Source organism: Rhinatrema bivittatum, chromosome 1 (genome assembly GCF_901001135.1).
Source record: "Rhinatrema bivittatum chromosome 1, aRhiBiv1.1, whole genome shotgun sequence".
NCBI lineage: Eukaryota > Metazoa > Chordata > Amphibia > Gymnophiona > Rhinatrematidae > Rhinatrema > Rhinatrema bivittatum.
Window position 1 is genome coordinate 201,585,819 of NC_042615.1, and position 15,947 is coordinate 201,601,765.

The window sequence follows — 15,947 nt, forward strand, 5'->3', positions numbered from 1 at the left end:
TGGTGCCAGCTCCCGAAAGACACTCCACTTGAAACGATAGAGCACATCTGCAATGACATTCAGCACCCCTGGAACATGTTTTGCTCTGATGGTAACATTCCATTTCAAACATAAACCAACTAACTCCCTTAACAATGAGGCCACTTTCAAACACTTGGCTGCCAACCTATTGATTACTTGTACCACTCCCATGCTATCGCACCAAAAAACCACCCACTTATTGCTTAGTTGTTCACCCAATATCTCCAAAGCAGCTACTACTAAAGGAAATAATTCCAAGAACGTAATGTTCTTAGTTATGAGTTCCTCAACCCATGTGTCCAGCCATGGCTTTGCGCACCACTGCCCTTGAAAATATACTCCAAATCCATAGGCACCTGCAGCATCTGAGAACAAGTCTAGGTCAACATTCGACATCTCCTCTTCTTGTATAATTCGCACTCCATTAAACGTCTCTAAAAACCCCTCCCATATAACTAATTCATCTTTAATTCCCTTTGTCACCCTTATAAAATGATGCCAGGCTCATACTCCCACTGTCAACACCGACAACCTCCTAATGAATGTCCTCCCAATTGGGATAACTCTACATGCAAAATTCAGTGATCCTATCAAGGACTGCATCTGTCGCAAATTAACTTTCTTTGCCCTTCTGACCATTTGTACTAACTCTTTTAACTTTTGAACTTTTTCACCTGGCAAACACGACACCATTTCCCTGAGTCTATCTCAATGCCTAAAAATGTTAATCTAGTATATGGCCCTTCTGACTTGTCCTGAGCTATTGGCACATCTAACCTCCCTGCCACCTCCATGAAACCCTCCAATTGCTCTTGACATTGTGAAGACTGCCCTGGACCTACAAACAAAATATAGTCTAAGTAATGCATCATACGTTGACACTTCATATGGTGCTCTGTCACCCACTGCACAAAAGAACTGAAAGCCTTGAAATACGCACAAGATATCGTGCACCCCATAGGTAAGCACTGATCAACATAATAAAGCCCTTTTGAATGAAAATCCTAACAGCGGCATGCTCTCAGGATGTGTAGGTAACAAGCAAAAAGCCGACTCAATGTCTGCCTTTGCTAATAAAGCCCCCCTGACCACTCTCTGCACTCAATCCAATGCTTCCCCAAATGAAGCATACTGCACTGAACAAGCATCTTTGGGAATGAAATCATTCACCGATGCTCCTTTCGGGAAAGACAAATTAAGACTCAGTCAATACTTACCCGGCACCCTCTTAGGGATAACTGCTAATGGAGAAAGGTGCATATTTATTAGGGATGTGAATCGTTTTTTGACGATTTAAAAAAAATCGTCCGATATTTTTTAAATCGCCAAAAATTGTTAGAGTGTACGATACAATAGAAATTCCCCCGATTTATCGTGAAAAATAGTTAATGGGTTAGTGTCCACTAACGGGAGTTATTTGGGGGGAGGGCAGGAAACCGGCACACCAAAACAACCCCTAAACCCACCCCAACCCTTTAAAACTAAACCCTTACCTTCCCCCACCCTCCCGAACCCCCCCAAAACTTTTTATGAGTACCTGGTGGTCCAGTGGAAGCCCCGGGACCGATCTCCTGCTCTTGGGCCATCGGCGCCATTTCGGCTGCCACTAATGAAAATGGCGCCGATGGCCCGATAAAAAAAACCCCCAGTGACCCTTTAAAAATGACTCCTTTGCTTCACCCACCCCCACCCCCCTCCTTCCCCCGAGGGTTCCAATGAAAGCAGGCCAGAGGTTGAAGCTTCCCCTCCCCCCCCTTTTATCTGGCAAGGAATCCCCCGAGGATATCCTGGAGATTTCCCTGTATGCTGGGGATTTTTCTTTATCCCCTTCCCCAGTTTCCCCTGAAGGGCTACCCACCCCCCTCCCCAGACACACCTGCCAGGGGAGGCGCAGGGAGCGATCTCCCGCTCTCAGGCCATCGGCTGCGCTAATAAAAATGGCGTCAATGGCCCTTTGCCCTTACCATGTGACAGGGTATCTGTGCCATTGGCTGGCCCTGTCACATGGTAGGAGCACTGGATGGCCGCGTCCCCACTGGACCACCAGGTAATTTTAAAACGGTTTTGGGGGGGTTCGAGAAGCAAAGGGGTCATTTTTAAAGGGTCGGGTGGGTTTTTTGTTTATCGGCTCAAGCGCAGCCGATAAACAAAAAACCAATCGTGCCGGACTATAAAAATTGTAAGATTTGAATCGGAACCGGAACCAAACCGATTCCGGTTCCGATTCACATCTCTAATATTTATAAAAGGAGGATCCTGAAACAGTCCTGCAATGCGCTTTTCACCCTAACATCATCTCCACGCTCAATTTCTCCCTAACCACATCCCCCTTTCGCACAGCCGACCTCACATCTATTACGCTTCCCCCCCCTCCCTGGACCTTCATAAGGGATCCTAAATCCCTCCTTAAATCCCCAATATAAAACAATGCTAACCTCCTATCTGGATCACCTATTAACTCTCTACCTAGCTCCGCACTAACTATAGGTGAAAATGCCTTAGCAATCCGAGCCTCTCTACTATTTTCTTTTCCGTGCTCCGCCTACTTGTCCTTGAGGACATTTACTTGCCGGGTGCTGACCTCCGCAACCGCTGCAAGCATGCCTGAACTTACAGTTGGGGAATATACACGTGGCTTTGTTAAAATGCCAGCATATGTCTCCCCCTTCTCCCACCAATTTGCTCCCCCCTTCTGCCTTACTGATCCCAAGCCCAAGAAAGGAACTCTGTCCTCCCACCCCTTGGTTCGCAGTATCTGCCCCGATCTGCACCCTTCCGCTCCACGCTACACCTTTTGCACTTCTAAATCCCTTATTTGTCATTTGTGTTAACCACAAATTGATATCCTGAGTACCCCAGGACATGTGCCTATTACCCTCCATTTTATCTCCAATATTTTAGTCATAGATAAGCCAAGCCCAACCTTCACAGTCTTTGAACGCCCCCAGTATGCTACCTGCATCTGCCAATAACGGCCCATATTGCACTGGTTCAAAGTGACCCACCACACTTGCTAACCTCAAAAATCCCCGTACCCAATTTAAAATTTTTTTTGCCACTTGTCCCCTCTTTACCTTTTTTCTTCCCTTTCTTCTTCTCCTTCCCCCTACCCCTTATTCCTTCTAACAATCTAAATATATTAATGTACTTGCGCTTTCGTATGCGCTTCCTAAGCTTCTGCGGAACCTCCTCCCACAGCTCCGACAAAGATTCCAGCGCTGGATGCCCCATATCTAGTCTCGGTCCCTGACTAACTCTGACATGTCTCTCCCCCTCAGACTCACTTGAGGAAGAGGATGAGGATGAATCCGAACTAGAATTAGACTCAAAACTGTAATGTCTGGATCTTTTCCTCTTTCTCCTCTCATTTCCTGCATGCACCGATCTCCCCTCTTCATCCAACTCACCTGATTGTGCTCTAGTTAGACTCCTCCCAGTCACCATCGGAGCTCTCTCGACAATTGGTAATTCACTCCTTCCCCAAGTTTCATCCACCCTCGCTGCGCTTCTCTCCCTCCATGCTTCCTGCTGAGATGTCCCTGGAACAACCGTTTCCTCTGCACCTGTGAAAACAGAGACACCAGCCGCAGCACCACTCTTCTGCCAGTACCCTTTGTATCCTTCCACTCTATTCCCTTTCAACCCTGTCCCCATGTCTCTCCCTGCTGCCTGCCGGCTTGTCCCCTCTCCTGCCCCAGTCTCCAATCCGCTAGCCCCATGCCTGACCTCTTCATCATGCGACATTTCCCCATACCAAATAGGGCACCCCTTAACCTCGCTCCACCCCCAGAAACCACGGTACCCTAAAGGGAATGCCGGGGGCATTCCAGCCTGCATGCCTGGGCATGAAGCAGCATCAAACGAGGGGTTCACAGCTGACGGGTCTGCCCCTCTCCTCACAGCCCTGCTCCTTACCCCACTACCCCTCCTGCTTCCTATACCAACTTGCCTCTTACCACCTACTGCTGGTTGACTGGGAACACTGGCCTGCTTCTTTTTCTCTCTTCCTTTTTTACCTCCCTGTGCCGGTCGTGACTCCATCTGAAAGGTGCTATCACTAGGCTTCTCTCTCCTGACCCTTTTTTCCCTCGTATCCGCTCCCCTATTGCCACCCTCACTGAACCTCACAGCCGGGGCTTTTCCTTTACCCTTGCTGCTACCCGGAGGACCTCGCCTGAGACCCGAGAGACCCCCTCCCCTGACAGGTGTGTCTGGAGAGGGGGGGTGGGTAGCCCTTCAGGGGAAACTGGGGAAGGGGATAAAGAAAAATCCCCAGCATACAGGGAAATCTCCAGGATATCCTCGGGGGATTCCTTGCCAGATAAAAGGGGGGGGGGGGGGGGAAGCTTCAACCTCCGGCCTGCTTTCATTGGAACCCACGGGGGAAGGAGGGGGGTGGGGCCAAAAACCCTGGCTCACAACCGGGACCGGGGAGGGGGAAAAAACATGGGAAGGCACTTGAACAACGTCCCGAGGGGGGGGGAGGCCTCGACTCTCTCCCCCTTTTCTGCATACCTGGGGCTAAATTACTCAACGTATGGCAGCTGCCTTACACCTGATTAACTATTCCCTTTAATTATTATAAATTTTGTTTAACAATTGCTGCCGCCAAACCTACCTGCTCCTATCTCATCAGCCTGATGGACCTACTGCTCCGCCAACTGCCTCGACCTCTCCCGCCAAGCAGTGACCCACCAATGAGAGCGCAGCGATTCGAATCGCTGCGTTCTCATTTGTCGCTGCTCCCGGCTCTCCCCTTCCTCCCACTCTACCTCTCCCCCTCCCCCAACACGTGCACCACCGCGCGCCTCTGCCCTGCTTACTCTCAGCGGCACAGGACAAGCCACCACCGATCATCATTTAACACAGGAGGTATTCCAGCTTTTAAAAATGTATAAAACACATGCATGGTTCATTGAATTATCTCTGATGTGCTGTGCTGTACACTTTAAAACTGCTGTCATCAGGCACAGTTGCCTGACTGAGAGCGCAGCAAGGTGACAAGAGGAATCTTTTCAAAAGATCAGGAAAGGCTGTCAGTGCATTACCTTTTGAAATCTCTGTCCTGATTTTTTTCCCCCCTATTTTGCATGAATAGAATATGATAAAGCGCAGTAGAAGGACAGAAGGTGGCATGGTCCAGCTTCCATGACTTTGTACTGGAGGAATAGAAAATAGATTTGACAATGACAAATTTTCTCTCATAGAAGATAAAGGGACCGACACAGCATAAAGGAAGGCAGCTTGATGTTCCCTGCTCTGGACAGGAGTAAATAAATTTGAAGCCTCTGGTAGGCAAATAAGTCCATGTACATATGGTGTAATTAACCCCTGGCTGGCTGGTTCAAGGGTGACACAGAGGGCATTAATGGGGTGGATTATAGTGGTTTTGCCTCCTGTGTGCCCAAGTTTGGCCAAATAGATTGCTATTCTTGTAAACCTGATTATCTGCTGCTATTTGTCAAGTGGAGGCCCAAAACTGCTGGGGACAATTCAACTCCTAAGTTATCAGTTTTGAAATATGATTTAAGTCCAATGAATCTTCATATCTTTCAACATCATATTTCTGTTAAAATATGAACGAGATGATTTTCCTATCCACAGTAATATAGCCAGCACAGGTCCTGATTCATCAAGGTCTTTTTGCCATAGATACAGCATGGAAGGAAATCCATAGGGAGTCAACATGGAATGATTATGATTTTTTTTCTGTTTGGGAAAACAAAATCTCTGCAGGGTAAGTTCTATCTGTCATAAGTGTAAAAGCTATACAGAAAACAGAACAGGAATGAGAATTAAATGTTCCTGTAAAGGACATCATTTCCTCCCACTGTGATTCTTATGCCATATATGGGAATCTTTTACTAAACAAGCCGGCAATAAAAATTCTGCTCTGGATGGTCACTTTCAGACTAACAGGATAATGCTTGTGTAATTTAGGTGAAGGCTCTTACTGCACAGAAATGATAGGTCATTTTTAAGTACATTGAACAGAGATACCAATGAGAATTTGAAAGCTGTTAACATTTGATCTCCTGTTGTAATTAATCATATTTAGCATTTGGCCTAAATAATCTGTTTACATAGTGGGGTCTAAGTGCTTATTTCTAGTCTTGCTAAGATTTCTTTTTTCTAATTTAATGGGAATAAACTTGAACACATTTTTCTTGGTTGACAAAACACACTTCCGCCAGATCCACAGAATTTATTCTTGAATATAATGTAGTCTTCGTAATATATTTATGATTGTACTCGCTGAACGTTACAGGCACTGAAAATACAAATGAGCAAAGAAATCCATTTTCAGACTTTGAATTTGATTCAGAGAATTGGAATGGCACAGTAATTATAGTCCATGTTTTGCCCTTTGAAAGAATAAAATCTGTGTCTTAAAATAGATGACCTGAACTTGGTAACCTGCAAAATTAATTACTTTCTTTTTCAAAATATTAGTGCTTCTTGCACTTTGTCTTCACCTATATTTTATTTGCTTTCCTACTTAGCTCTTCACTGTCTTTCTCTTAACTTTCATTGTGTTTTCTGTATCACATTCTTCCATGCTGAACCCAACAGAAACTTCAGGCCATTCCTTTTTTGATGCGTGTTTCCTTGCCAACCTGCTCCTCACTTAGCTGGTGTTAACATTTTAAAATCATCACCATTAATGGAAGCTTCTTCTCATATGCATTGCCAGCAATTGCTGAAACTATTTTTTTTTTTTTTTAACATTTGCAGTTCTATGATTTGCTAAATGCCAGTCTGTCTCAGCTTTGCAGAACTAAACAAGTATAAGTAGTGCATGAATAATGCTTGTCTTGCAATTAGTACCAACAGGATATAGTTAACCCTTGGCTTATAGTCCAATATGGAATAAATAAAATGATCAGCAGATTCCAGTTCTGTATTTAAATTCAGTTATAAAGCACTCTGTAATGTGGACCCTGCTTCAGGAAAAAAGAGGACAGAAATCCTCAAATCAGTTGGGATTTGTTTGAAATAGTGATGAGCCAATCCAAAATAAATGATGAATATTTTAAAATCTATAGACATTTAGGGGCAGATTTTCAAAGGGGTAAGATACGCAAGTACCCCCCCAAAACCTGCCCCAAGCTCCCCCTGCGCATGCAGAGTCTATGTTGAATAGGTTCGGCGGCGTGCGCAAGCCCCGGGACGTGCGTAAGTCCTGGGGCTTTGCTAGGGGGCTTGTCAGGGGGCATGTTGGGGGTGGCGCGACATTCGGGGGTATGTCGGGAGGCTTGGTGCCGGCCCGGGGCGTTCTGGGGGCATGGCCGAGGCCTCTGGACCAGCCGCCGGGTCGGGTGATGGAGCGCCAGCAGCCCACTGGCGCGCGTGAGTTATGCCTGCCTTGGGCAGGCGTAACTTTTCAAAGGTAGGGGAGGTTTAGATAGGGCTGGGGGGGGGGGTGGGTTAGGTAGGGGAAGGGAGGGGAAGGTGCAGGGGGGTGGAAGGAAAATTTCCTCCGAGGCCATTCTGATTTTAGAGCGGCCTCGGAGGGAACGGAGGCAGGCTGCCGATTTTGCGCAGCCTTGTGTGCGCCGACCCCGGATTTTAAAAGATACGCGCGGCTATGCGCGTATCTATTAAAATCCGGCATACTTTTGTTTGCGCCAGTTGTGTGGGCGTACTTTTTTAAAATCAGCCCCTAAATGTTCCATGATTTATCTGTGGGACTTCATGATTTGTGAGACTAATTGGTTTTTCTTATTTGTCATTTTCTTCCATTTTTCAATGTTAGATAAGAATTGAAAAACTTGCAGGAGGTTAAAAACTTGCAGAAGGTATGAACACTGTTTAAAATTAACATCCTTGAGGTCCAAACAAAAGGTATTCCATGCACTAAAAGGGTCTGAAGGAAAACTAAATGACTGCTGGTGTGGTTTAATAGTGAGGTGAAAGAGTTAATTAAAACCAAAAGGGAATCATTCAAAAGAAGGAAAGTAGACCCAAATGAGGAAAATAAGGAAGAGCACAAGCACTGGCAAATAATAAGAGCAGGTGGAACGTATGACATTCCCTGCAGATCCCGGCTCCAAATAAATCTTAAACACAAGTGAGATAGATTTAACCAGTCCATATTTTTTGCATGTTTAAAAAAACAAAGCCCTTAATACATGCTCGTAAGCCCCCTTGTTGGCATCAGAACTGCCAAGGCCCAGCAGCATGGCCTTCCACCCACAGGGCTTCCGACACCTCTCCAGCAGATCCTGCCATGTGCCATGGCCTCACTGTCCCGAGGCTGCCAGTATGACAGCCCCTGGCCCAGCAGCATCACTCCTTCACTGTAAATACCCACCACAGGAACCCAAAACTTAACAGTTCAAATATATTCAATAATCAGGGCTTGGCTTATTCACAACAGTGATATATAACAATAATAAACCATAACACAAAATCAAAACAAGGGAGGTTTGGAGGGCAAAACCTTCAAAGTGACTCAGAGGGATGCTCATGTTGCATGGCGTATAATGTAGCTGACCCCACCTCCACCCATCTGTCCCTGCAGAGGCCCAACAACCAAGGTCCATGCAGGGCTCAGTTAAATCAAAACTCCCATGAGGACAGGAGAAAGAAAGAGGTAAGGGAGGGAATGGAGAAGGGCGACGAGGCAATAGGAGAAAAGGTGGGACCCTACCCACCCTGGTGATTTGCTCCCTACCACTAGCTGTAAGACCTTAACTCCTCTTGGTAGGCAATTCAGGGGAGGAGGGCACCATGCCCACTGCCTTGTTAATACATCTGGAAGAAAATTTGCCCCCTCCCCCCCAGCCATGGACTTAGATGTAAAAAAGTGATTAAGATGGCTAAAATAGAATTTGAAAAGAAGCTTGCCATAGAGGTAAAAACAAGTAATACAAACTTTTTCAAGTACATTTGAAACAAAAAGCCTGTGAGAGAGTCAGTTGAGCTACTAGATGACAGAGGGGGAAAGGGGTAATCAGGGAAGACATGGAAATAGCAGAAAAATGAAATTAATTCTTTGCCTCTGTTTTACTGAGTTAGATATAAGGATTATATACACATCAGAAATATTTTTTAATGGTAATGACTTTGACTGACTAAACAAAATTACTGTGAAACCAGAGGATGTAATAAATAAGATTGACAGACTAAAGAATAACAAATCACCATGACCAGATGGTATTTACTATTTACCCCAGAGTTCTGAAAGATCTCAGACATGAAACTGCAGACATGTTTCTGATGATTTGCAACTTATCATTTAAAAAAATCATGGTACCAGATGTCTGGAGGGTAGCCAATGTGATGCCAAATTTTAAAAAAATGCTTTAGGAGTGACCTGGGAAACTATAGGCTGGTGAGCCTACCATCAGGGCCAGGCAAAAAAGGTAGATGCTATTCTTAGAAACAAAATTACTGACCATATGGACAGACATGGTTTAATGGCGGATAGTCAACTTGCTTTTTGCAAAAGGAAGTCTTGCCTTATAAATGTATTTGATTTTTTTGAAGGTGCTAATAAACATGCAGATAAAAATGCACTAACTAATAGTGTATTTGTATTTTCAGAAGGCATTTGACATGGTCCCTCATGAGAGACTCCTCAGGAAACTGAGAGTTCATGCTATAAGTAATTAGTGGAGTGCCTCAGAAGTCTGGATTGGAACCTGTAATATTTATCATATTCATAAAAGATCTGAAGAAAGAAACTATAAATATAGTAACCATATTTGCAGATGACACAAAATTATTTGTGTCATTAAAACAGCAACAGATTGTGTAGAACTGCATAACAATCTTAGGAGACTAAGATACTAGGCATCTAAACAGCAGATGCAATTTAATGTGGACAAGTGTGAAATAATACACTTAGGGAAAAATTATCCTTACTAGAGGTACATGATACTGGGTTCTGTGTCAGGAGTCACCACCCAGGAAAAGTATCTCAATAATACCTTAAAATCTTTGCATCCGTGTGCAGTGGCAATCAAAAAGAAAAATAGGAATTATTAGGAAAGGAATAGAGAACACAACTGAGAATATCATAATGCCTTTAAATAGATCCATGGTGTGACCACACCTTGAGTATTGTGTTCAGTTTTGGTCATACAATCTCAAAAAAGACATAGTGGACGTAGAAAAGGGTGCCAAAATTGATAAAGGGGCTGGAAAAGTTCCCTTACAAAAAAAGGCTAAATACATTAGGGCTCTTTCGCTTCGAAAAGAGATGACTGAGAAGGGATATGATTAAGATTTATAAAATCATGAGGGGGTGGAATGGGTAAATAGGTAATGGTTATTTACCCTTTCAAGCAACATTAGGACTAGGGGACACTCCATGAAACTGGCAACCAGCAGATTTAAAACAAATTGTAGGACATATTTCTTCACCAAGCACACAAACTACGTAATCTGTTGCCAGAGGATGTGGCCAAGACAACTAAGATAGAGAATTGGACAAGTTCCTGAGGGAAGAGTCCATAGTTTTTAGCCAGATAGAATTGGGAAAGCCAGCATTTATCCCTGGGAGTGGGATACAGGAAATAGATCAACTGCTGGGGGATCAGCAACAATATGCAGACCTTGATGATCTTTGCTCTGACCCTGCATGGCACTTCTTATTTTCTTATCATTTCTTATTATCTTATTACTTGTCTTAGCTTCCTTTTCCTCTATGTAATGTCGGTCTGGCCCCACTACTAGCCTCACTCATCGTGGGATGCTGCCAGCCGCGCCCTCCCCCCGATGCTATGCTCCTCTCTTTGTGGCATGGACATCGCTGCTCTTGTGTGCACTCATAGGCATGGGTGTGCAAGCACACACCCTCTTTATAGGCCCCACGGTGGGAAACACATATCGGCGGCTCCTGAGGATGTCAGATCCTCTGGGCCATTTAAACCCAGCTTGACCCCTAGATCTTTGCTTCAGCAAGAGGTCCTCCTGCTTAGCAGTGTGTACTGCTACTCATTGCTCCTATGCCTTACTTTGCCTCTTTGGGTGTCTTGCTGTTCCCTTGCCTTCCTTCTTTGTTGCCCTGCCTTTGTTGTCCTACTTGTTGTCTCTGTCTCTGTACCTTGTCGTGCCTTGTCTGTTTGTCCCTGCAAGACTCCTGGCTTTGACCTTTGCTTCAGATCTGACTATGCTCTTGGCTGCCACCTGGTTCTGGACTTCTTTGGACTTCTGCCTGCTCCGACCTTGGCCTGGACCCAAATACTGATTCTCACTGCCTGCCCTGACATTGGCCTGGATCCGGACCCTGCCTATTCGCTGCCAGTCCTGCCCTCTTCCCGTAGCCTGACTTTGTCTGACCGCTCCTTACAGGACTTTTGCCTAAGCCCTGTCAGACCCTAGTACCCAGGGCTCAACCTGCAGGGAACAGGGCTTATATAGGTGAAAGTCCAGCTCCACCTCCAGTAAGATAAGGTCCACCAGTTGTCGTGTGGGCCTAGAAGGTTCACCTGCTAGGCTGCATCAACCACGGCATAGCCCAAGGACTCACATCTGTGACAATCTGCCTTTTTCTTTGCCTCTCAACAGCTCCTTCTTCCCTTGGCTAACACAGAAGGGACATCACTCAGAGGAAGAGGGAAAAGCACCACCTACTAAGGCTTTTAGTTCCACCTCTCCCCCATGGCAAACCTGGGAAAGATCCCAATCAGGGTCAGGGGGAAAAACAACATCTAAACAAAACTCAAATTGGGGAAACTATTGGTCACATAGAAAGACGCCACAAGTTGAGAGCCCAGGAGAAGGGACTTTGAAGCATCTCCCCTTTCTATCAGATCATACTTAAGAGGCTATGGGTACCATGAGTCATCAGAGTCCATCCACATCTGACTCATTGGTAGTAAGAATCCATGCTACTGCTGATTCTCTGAGTAGAGAAAAACTTTATCACTTAGAAAAGAGGAGCTCAGCTCCTCCTAATCAGCAGGGTGGTGAAGAGTTACTTATCTCAAACACACCAGAAAGAGACACTTTGGCTGTTTTCAACTCTGTGTCCCAGCCTCCCACAGCTGCTTGTGACCCCCAGGAAAAGGATATCAAAATACCTCCATGGAGGTTTCTTCCCTCACTGTTGGGTGTCCAGGTAGTAGCTGGTGTGGCAGAGTTTAAAGAATGGCTGGAAGCTCCCCTCCCCGAAGACACTAGAATTGGGAGAGGACACCGAGTGTCAGAAGTGACACTTGGAAGCTCTGGAGAATTTGCAAGCTGCTGATTGGTCACTTCCAGCACTCACCTTCTTAAGAGGAGCTCACTGATAAGGTGACAGAGAATTATGGCAGAACCTGTAAGAGTTCAGGCATCTACCCAGGAGCCAAGAATAGCCTTGGGTGTCTTAGGCTTCTAAGAAGGAAACATGATTGAGATGGAAGAAGAAGAGAGGAAAAGGGTGCTCCTCCCTGACAAGCAAGAGCCAGAACAGGGTCATGTCAAATACCTTGAACCCTTTATCCTTCTGTTTTGACTGAGACAATAGAGGTTATGCAGGGGGGAGAAGGGAGGTTTTCAGCTTTCCCTTTATATGTAAGACAGAAAAACACCTGATGGAGTGGGTATCCAGTTTAACCACCCTAGGAGCAGAAGAATCTGGAATTATGAGGCCTTTGAGAGAAACACTTCCCCTCATTCAACTGCCTGGGGGGGGGTCTGTACCCCCAAATAAAATTTTCCACAGACACCCAAAGCATCAGGCAGGAAGGGGAGGAAACATGTCATATGGTCCCACCCCAGACAATTAACATCTTGCCTGAGGAGAGACACATGTTGCAGGGAAGAATTTCTCTCAGGAGAGAAGAGGAAGGATAATGGAATCATAAAGCACCACAGAAAATAAAACATCCTTACAAGAAGTCAGGTAGATTTCACAGGCTCAGGGAAGGAAGATACCACCCAGCAGCGGAGTCATAGGCCAGCAGCATATGCTTTCATGCTGTATGATGCTGGGTTTTAATATTCATCACTAAGCCTCTGCTGTTGCTAAAAGTGGTGGACCCCAAAGGAATAACAGGGACCACTAAGGCAAGCAGGAAGGCTGTCATATGCCTCGCTTCCATGGCCACAGTTAATACAGATTTGAGAGAAGACATCAGAATCGGGGGCACCACCCAATGGCTAAAACCCCCTGAAGGAGCCTGGAAAAAGGATGATAATGTCAAATATCCCTCCCCCCCCCCCCCCGCTGTCTCCTGGACAATGTTTTAAGGCCACTTTTAAGTGTTCTAGTGGAGGTTACTTCAAACATCTCTGCAATTTGCCTGAGGCACAGGGGAGTTGTGACATCTGAAATACTTCAGGCACCAGGTTATCATCTGGGTGACTGGAGGACAGCAGAAGGCACGAGATCCGCTTCTGGGTTTGTTTTTTTTTAACTGGACCACTCCTATAAAGTGTATAATGTTACACGTGAGGAGAGGTACTTCTATTGTGTTAAACCAGAGCACACCAAATGGTGATACCCAGATGCAAGAAAACCTCTCTCACCCTCTCTTGCTTTAGGGGCCTCTGAGCCCCAGAAGGGTGCTGTGAATCTGCAACCTAGGAAATCTGATGGTGTGGCTTCAGTACCACTGGAGTCCAGGAGGGTTCCTGAACAGCCCAGCTCCTCAAGGACAGTCCCACTGACCCAAGTGGTCAGTAAGGAGATTTATTTATTTATTTATTTAAAGAATTTATATACCGGGGTTCCTGTATAGTATACATATCACCCCGGTTTACAAGGAACCAAAACTATCGCTAAGGAACCGTAACTATCGCTTCATTTAGCGGTTTACATTGAACATTTAGCGGTTTACATTGAACATAGTTAATTTGAGAAAACATAATAAAACATAAATAAACATAAATAAACATAAAATAGTTAATTTGAGAAAAAGTATATAATATGGTTAACCAGTTAATAACTAAAAGGCAGGTTAATAAGTACATAAGTAAGTAAATAACATTGAACTTGATAGAATCTGGTAACAGGATAAAATATAGTGTTGCATATGCTTAAGTACAGATGGTACTTAATATGGTACTTAATATGCTTAAGTACAGATGGTCCCAAGAATCACCTTCTTTCTCTTCCCAAAAAAGAAGCCTTGAGATACCACAAAAAAGAGGATAAAAAGTCTCCCAGTATAAAGGCTGGAATAGGGGAAGAGACCTTATAAGGCTACCACTTCTCCCAGAGGCATGCTGAATCCACAGGGAGATGGAATAACAGTGCAGCTTGAGGTAATCCCCCCACTGATTCCCCCATACTAAGATGAGGGTTGATTCACAGATGGCTAAGGCAGTTGTAAAAGGAGGACCAAGGAAGAGGACCCTGCCCCATTCTAGAAAGGGGTTAATTTTAAAGTCTTCACTTGCAGTAGTGGGTTCTGCTCTGTATTTGCCCTGTGGTCTGTATCACACAGTCAGACTAAGAAAGTAACAAGACTCACACTATATCTTATATGAAATAATGAAAAGCTATATTTTTCTGTATAATACATATTTGTACACAAGAGGTGCTTATGAGAACACCTGAGACAAATAATAAAACAAACATGCTGTATTTCAAAATGGCATGTTTGCAGTTTAAAAGATGTGTGTGCTTTTGAAAGAGGCAACATGCACTACAATCTCTGACCACCCTGAGTAAATGCAATGAGCAATGGATAGCACTGGGGAATGCCATGGAGCTAATACATAGTTTGAAATTTATGGTTTTAAAAAAAGATACACTAAATTTGGAAAGTGGAATCCCTGGGAAGAAGCAAACATCTGATTTTAAGCATGTCAGTTTAACATGTTATTTCTTGAACAATGATGTTGGATTCTTCATAAAAGGACATAAGTATATTCAACAAATGAAAGGTTTTTCTGTGCTGCCAGTCAGCGTGTATTCACATGCCTACATGAGCTTTTCATAATTTTCTCCTCATCAAGCCTTTCATTACGTGAAACTTAGGCCTATGTCAAGAAGAAGAAAAAACATCTATAATCAAAACTCATAAGCAAAACTTTAAGTTTTTGCTCAATGATGCTGTTTATCCTAATAACGGGAAGAAGAAAAAGCATCTATAAAAAAACTCACAAGCAGAACTTTAAATTGTTGCTTAGTGGTGTTGTTTCATCCTAATAACTTGAAAGAGGATTATTGAGAATTATTATGGATAGAAGAGCACTATGATTACAATAAGATGTGGGGGTGCTGATTTTCTTTTAAGTGGAATGCAGTATGATTAGTATGACTGAAGTATGAATGGTTTCTAATAGGGGTGATGCTCTAATAGCAGATGCAATATATTTATAAGGAAATTAATAAAAGCATTTTCATTTGAAAAATGTATTTCAAAGTAGTAAAAAATGTATTGGGGTTGTGCAATATATCTTTAGTGTTTATATATATATATATATATATATATATATATATATATATATATATATATACACACACACACACACACACACACACACACACACAAAATTACCTCCAAACCACAATTTGGAGTAAGGAAAAAAGCACTTTTAACTTACAGAAAAAATCATACATCAAATCTTTCTATAATATAAAACCAATATATTTATTTCAAATGTGATGTCACAGGGGCTGACCAATGGCATCGGTCGCCCCTGTGACATCAGAAGGGCAAGGCTATCGGCACCATTTTGAGTCATAGCTGGCCTGTCAGCCCAATGGCATGGAGGGAGAGATCGCTCGCGGGACCCTGCTGGACCACCAGGGACTTTTAGTAAGTCTTGGGGAGGGATCGGAATGGTGGGGGGTTATAAGAAAGTAAATGTGAAGGGTTGGTGTGGTTTTTTTTTCCAATTCATGTTTTTTTTAATTCGTTTTTCCGGTTTCGGGTTCGGGTTCCAGTTTTGTTTTTGGCGAAAAACAATCAGTGGGAAAACAAGTTTTCCCACGAAGCGCCCGAACCGAAACCCGACCCGAGCCAGAAAAATGAAGCTCA